This window comes from Triticum urartu, chromosome 5A (genome assembly GCF_056163025.1).
Source record: "Triticum urartu cultivar PI428250 chromosome 5A, HENAU_Tu73, whole genome shotgun sequence".
NCBI classification, from domain to species: Eukaryota; Viridiplantae; Streptophyta; class Magnoliopsida; order Poales; family Poaceae; genus Triticum; species Triticum urartu.
In genome coordinates, this window is record NC_141877.1 from 413,088,713 (window position 1) to 413,095,713 (window position 7,001).

At 41.4% G+C, this 7,001-nt stretch overlaps 1 long non-coding RNA gene across 2 annotated transcripts; it reads right to left on the minus strand.

Moving 5' to 3' along the window:
• Window positions 1–4,584: 4,584 nt before the first annotated feature.
• Window positions 4,585–6,734, minus strand: LOC125509268 (uncharacterized). 2 transcript variants are annotated; one of them, XR_015604783.1, is made up of 3 exons: window positions 6,417–6,734; window positions 5,223–5,665; window positions 4,585–5,040 (listed from the first exon to the last, which is right to left on the minus strand). It is a non-coding gene; the product is annotated as an uncharacterized LOC125509268 (long non-coding RNA). The 2 variants fall into 2 exon arrangements; XR_007284020.2 differs by having other exon boundaries at window positions 5,223–5,646; window positions 6,417–6,731.
• Window positions 6,735–7,001: the final 267 nt, after the last annotated feature.

The following is a 7,001-nucleotide window of genomic DNA, read 5'->3' on the forward strand; positions in this document are numbered from 1 at the left end:
CTTTTGTGTGCACTGACATGGTATTTTGCACAAAATATACTCATGCACACAATACTCAAATCATCTATATGTGTACCTTCTTCAAATATTTTGGATCATGAATTATTTCCCTTTAAATTACTCCCTCCTCCCCAATTAACATTGGTGTCAACTTATTTTGCATTTCGACTTTAATTATTAACTTGGCCAACAAAACACAACTAATGCTCCACGAAAACTATACCCTTGAATTTGTACTTAAAAGGTTTTTAAACAATTTCTTTTAGAAACACCAAGTACTACTACGCATGCATCACCTACTGAAGACCATAGTCGCGAAGACTCAAGATTGAGGAAGGCATCGCATGCATCTTGCTATCAATGAGAATATCACCTTACACTGAAAGGATAATCCGCCTTTTTTTAGCAAATATAATCCGCCTTATTGGGACACATAATTCGTCGAAGTTGGAGTTTGATCTCTGATATGGTACAATTACCATCCAACCACAAATATGTTTTCTATGTTTTATGACACATGTCTCGTATATTATTGGTTAAATTAATGCTTAGGGCTCATTCGATTTGAAGGAAACCAAAACTTAAGAATTAGGAGCAGTGCAGGAAATTTGATAGGGCGACACTTGTCATCCTTAGTACTATCTTACCCGTTCCTATGCAAAAAATGGGTTTTAAGTGGATGTGTAGTTTCCTTAAAAAATACACGAAATGAGTAGTATTTTTAAGGAATTCCTATCCGCGTTCCTACAAACCGAATGCATCTATAAATTTTTTTTCCCTCTGGAATCCTTCTTCCTATGTTCTTTCATACGAAAATCCTCCAAGACGAATGAGGCCGTAGGGATGACATGTAAATATAGGCAAAGTGAGTAGTATATAATTATTATTTTTTGCGATGAAAAGAGTAATATATATATCAGGTGAGCCCAATCAAACATTATGGTGCCATGAGAGTCGGTTTATTGTTCACTTCATTTGGTTAAATATTAATTTCAATTCAACTTGACTAAATTATTTAGAACTACTGTTTACTCATATAAGCACATGCTCGTGTTGTTTTGAGGCGCTGAAATGTTTCAAAATCAAGAATCTAGGACACTCCCCATACACATACCTCTTACGATGCATTGTATCTTAAAATATGTCTCATTTAATGGGCTTTGTGAGTAGAATGTATATCTAGTTAAGATATGACAAGTCTCTCTTTCTTCATTAAGTGTGATGTCATGTCAGATTTTTGCTTAGTTGTCATGGCTAAGATATCGTACAAGATGGAGCATTGGGATTGCCCTTATATAGATACAGTGTTTAATGGAGTTCTTTCCAGGGCAAAGCCTTGGGTGGTCTTATTTTTTCATTAAAATTGTGGATTCATGGTTTTAATGTCTGATTAATACCCTTAAAATTTTTTAAATACCCTCAAATTAATGTCTGATTAAGAATTGTGAATTCACATTTAATAGCAGTGTACTAGTACTTCCTCCTGTCCTTTTTAATTCGCATATAAGATTTGACTGAAGTCAAGTCTCGTAAAGTTTGACCAACTTTATAGAAAAAAGTACCAGCATTCATAATCTGAAATCAATATCAATAGATGTGTCATGACTTAAAGTTTCATATTGTATAACTTTAGCATGGCAGATGTTGATATTTTTTCATATAAATACGGTCAAACTTTGTGAAATTTGACTTCAGACAATTCTAATATGCAGAGTAAAAAGGACCGAAGGAAGTACATCTGTATTCTGAATTATTTTTTGAGTTTGTCAGTCCTCAAAATGACACGAGAACATGTGCTTCAAAAATGCGCATGATAATCAATAGCTATATTATGTAGATTGGCATCGTACCATTATATCGTAGACAACACACAACTCTCATCCTCAACGGTTGATTTCGTCCATACCCTTGCTCCAATGACCAATTTTGGCGTCGGGAGGCAGGAGAAGGAGAGACCATGAACCTTCACGCTTGCATGATGTATAGCTTATTTGTCCTCATGCCGCTCACCCAAGCGGTTGAAGGGACAACACGGTGGAACAAGTATCTACTATCCTTGTCATGGTGGCGCGACACTTGTTACGGTGTTGACCCATGGCATATTAATGTTGGGGTTGAGAGAAAAGAATTGTCAACCGTGACACTTCTGCCTCAATTCACGGTGGCACCCGTGGTCTCATCAATAAGACCACAAGACAATGTTCCTCAGCATCTACGTGGGGTGGATCTCCTTCTCCGACCTTTTAGTACTTCCTCCGTCCGAAAATACTTGTCATTGAAATGGATGTATCTAGATGTATTTTAGTTCTAGATACATTTATTTTCATCCATTTTGATGACAAGTATTTTCGGACGGAGGGAGTACCTTCTTTCCATGTGATTAGGTCAACGATCCGTGGTTCGAACGGTCGTTGATGGCATCTCCTCTCTCCGATAATGTCAGATGACTTGCAGGCCACGGTTAAACGACTTTTTGGCTTCAACATGGTGAAGCAGGTATGGCATCGAGTTACGTGTACGATGCACCGTTGGTTTTTACATGTTGAAGATGGCGACAATTTTCCGGTGGGTCTATATATCTACAATTTTCCTTGCTCATTTTTGTATACATTAGGATATACTAGAAAAATTGCCCGTGCGTTGCAACGGGAGAAAAAACCACATGCCCATTGCCCGTGCTTCGCTATTGGTTAAACAACAATTGCGATAAACCAAGCGGCAGACGACAATGCAGCTAAATGAACCAAATGGATTTTTTTAGACATAAATGAACCACATAGATAATTAAGTGTATATGGTTGATGGATCAATTAGCAATACGATTTTTTGGAATGCTAGCACATATGCTCGTGCGTTGCAATGGGGGAAAATATGGCACTCCCCTAGCCAAATAAGTATCCAGTTTCTCTAACATGAAAAAGAATTGTACTTTCACCCAAATCATTGTTTGATTTCCAACTTCTTTATTTTATTTGGACACCCACTATTTCAGGTGCTATCCACTAACAATGGTGTACTAATTGTCCATGATTAATGCAAAACATATATGTAGTGCCAGGGACAGAAGGATCTGGGATATTTGCTCAACTGTTGTGACTGGTTCATTAACTGGAAACACACATAATTATATTTTCTAAACCGCAGACAATTTTCTTATGGGCAATCTTCTCACAAAGCTCTATGAAATTGCAAGTTATCCCGTGTGCATGCATGATATACTTATACATAAGAAAATAAATCCTGTTATGTGAGACATGAACATCAGAAGAATGGTGCATATAGAAACACTTTTATGCTAGTGTGATGAGAAAATAAAAATCTTCAGCAGCGCTAGGCTGGCCCAACTCTCCTTGTCTCTCTCTCTCTCTCCCTAGTTTTTCCTCCAGCCCAGCTGGGCCTACCAGCGCCTGCCGGCCCATCTCCTAACCAAGGCCCGCCTAAACCCTTCTAAACCTAGCTGCACAGGAGCCATCGCTCCATCCCCTCACAGCCACTCGATCCCAACTCTTTGCCTAAAAAAAATTCAATCCCAACTCTCTCTCCCTCCCGGTCCCCTTCGACGGCTCTCTCCCTCACCCCGATCTCCTTTCGCGCCGCTGAGGTGGGGGCTCGATCCCGAGTGTCCGTCTGTCGCTCCTGCCGGCGTCCGTCGTCGCCAGACAGACCCCGTTGCCTCTTCTTCCCTTCCTGCCGCCGAGAACGGGGCTAGATCTCGTGAGCACCCATCCGCCACTCCTGCCGGCGTCCCTCGCCGCCGGCCGACGAGACGGCTGGACCCCACCGCCTCTTCTTCCCTTCCTCTCCGCCTACTCGCTCCTCCAACCGGCCGTCCAGCACGCCGTCATCTTCTTGCAGCGGCACCGCCGTTCTCTGCTCCCCTGGCGCTCTTCACCACACGCCATCTCCGCCTCCTGCCCCGTCGTCTGCTGCCTAGGTCGCCGACCTCCTCGTGTATCTCCTGTGAACGAGCGGAACAATTTTTTACTGTAGTAACTTAAATCTGTAGCGCGGGTTAGTACCACCTCATTTATATTACAATTTTGTCTACACAAATCGTAAAAGCATATTATGACATGAGAAGAAAGCGTATTGTGACGGTGAACCCGATAAAGTCAATCCGTGCTTTATTATTAGGACTAGTAAACTTGCACGTGCAACACACGTCTCCTGTATTTGAAGTCATGTCTTGTATACAATAACAACACCCCTCCACCGCCTCATCCCTTTCGGGCGCACGCTCGCGCCTACGCTCGATGAGATCCTTCAGGGCAACACCTCTTTCCTTGACTTCCCCTTGTACATCATTTTCCTCAACCCACAGCACCACTCACCTCTCCTGCCAGTACATGCGGATGGAAATCAGCATGTGCTAGCGCCAGCTGGGTAAGCTTTAGCAAAGAAGCAGAGAAGACGGATAATAGAGACAATGCAATGATCAATGGGCTAGAAGCAGTGCAAAGTGAGGAAGGGCTTCAGCTTCAAAGGTAACGGCATCCGGATGTTTCATTTTTTCCTACTTTCTATTGGTTTTGCCGAGCCTAACAACTATCTCTTTCAAAGAAACTCAAGAGAAAAACAAATACATGACAAAATGAGGGATTCGTCCCGCCCTTATGGTTGGACACAATTAGAATTCATGTTCTGTAGATTACCAGAGAACAAAATCAAAATTGGTAGCGGTGCATAATACAAATAAATAATTCCATAAAAAAACCAGCATTTATTGCTGAAGCAATCCTCTCAGGGAAATGTGCCAAGTCCAGCACCCATCCTTAGAAAATGACCAAGATGATCTGCTCCAGAAAGTTTGAGAAATGAAGCTCCTCCGAACTGTGATGCTGATTCTCTATATCCAATATTTCCACTAATTACTTGATGAAATATTTTATCTGATGGTTATGTGGATATATATCAGGCTAAATGAACCAGCCGATTGCGGACATGACAAAATATTTAGTTAAAAGCCTGAATTGTTGTCATCCATGGCGCCTAGATCTAACTCTTCATCGGAAACAATTACTTCCTGCAAATCATAGTAGCCTACACGGAAAAAATAGTTTAATACAATTATTTCCCATACCCTAAGATATAAGTACCATACTAAAATGATACGCCTCACGGTAGTCTTCTAGCAAAAATAATTGATACGTAAACATGATAAAATCAAGTACTATTCATGCCATAAACATTTCAAGCTTAGGAACCCAATATTAATCACGTACCACAGGTCGAGGTTTTACATCTTGAATACTATGGAAATGACGGTAGCAAAATCAGAGGATTGAGGACGATACATGCTCCAGAATTGTTGTAACTGTCCTTGGAAGTGTGTAGCAGAATCAAATATTGATTGTTAGAACTCAGTTCGGATAGAAGTAAAACAACAAATTTAACTATACAATTAATACATGGTTAGTTGGTCAATGTCCTTCCAGAACATGAATTTGAATTGTGTGGATGCATACTACTACCTGCAAAAGCATGATGGACATCATCACCATATATGTTTCTCTTCCTGTGTTTTGGTTGCATTATCTGTCAGGTAATTCATGATTTCTCGAACTCCTACCTGAGCAGCAAAATAATGACAGAGATTGTTACAGCATTTGACTCACCTCTATGAGCAGCAGTGAGTTGGCGATGACCCTGAAAAAAATAAGGGAACCTAAAGAGCTACATTAATTCCACTCTGAAGTAGTTTAACAAGTATTGTAGGAAATATTTTTGATCTAAAAACGAAACTATCCATTAGTTGCACAATGAATCTCTCGTGCTAGTTGTTCAATCTAGCAGTTTGGTGGCATGGACAGAACAGACTTTCAGTACTTCTTTCGTTTGAACCTTAAGACATAACCAAGCACATACAAGATAAACCACCCAGCACACTTTCCTTGCTACAAGAGAGCATACAACTGAAGCAGATCTCCATCCTTAAAATTGTTGATTTTTATCATAACATTCCAAGAAGAGACAGTTTCCCGGTTATTAATTTAATTTACAACTAATTTCCCCGCAAAAGATTGCTTTCTAGTTGGAGATGTAGAATTAAAAGAATATGTTAAGTTGGCTGGACACGTCATTCCATTCCAGATAAGTATTGCTAGATTTAAGCTGGTTGGACATGTTTTCATTGTAAACTAATAGTATTGCAACTGTATATTTGCATAAGTCGATTACAGCTGTGCGCAGGAAGACTCATCCCAGCTTCTCGCTGGATTACAGTCGATTACACCACTTTCAGCTTGCTCTTATGGCAGTCAGGTGTGAGCCCAGTTGTTTGAACAACATAGAGGTACAAAATTAATTCAAAATAGCCATGAGTGACATCTCAATATCCTCTCCATCTCTCTCTCGGCTGGGTAGGAAAGATGGGACAAGCTGCAAATATACAAGGTGGGAGAAGGGCCGGTTCATACCTTCAGGAGAAGAAGCAGGCGCTAAGCCTCTGCCGCTGCTGGTAGCCCACCGGAGTATCCCCTCTTCGCCGCCCCGCAGGCCCTCGCCCGCCACAGGCCACTCGCACCCCGCAGCCGCTCGCCCGCCAATCCCATCTTCTTCCCCTGCTGTGCCGCAGTGGAAGAGCCGAGCGTAGATCGAGGGAAGGGAGCCGGCGGCGCAGATCGAGAGGGAGAGACAAGGAAGGGTTTCATCACGGCTTCACGAACCAAATAGAGGAATGAGCGTTGTATGCGCAGTCGCGGGCGCAGTGTGTGAAACATTCCTCTGCGGACGGAGTATGGTCAGACAAGGGAAATTGCTAACTGCACCCCATAGAGCTATTAGATCAATGATGGCTGTTAGATTAAGATTTGTGAGTCTAATTGTGCGGTACAGATTGGTTTGTGTAGTGTTGTGGGTCTAACTGTGGGGTACACATAAAAAAATTCTTGTTCGATTGTTTAATAGTAGTAGTAGTAGAAGAAGAAATAGTCGAAGAAAATAGATGTAGATGTAGAAGAGATCTAGCCCATCCCACATAAGTTAATTCCCCATCCTTTAAT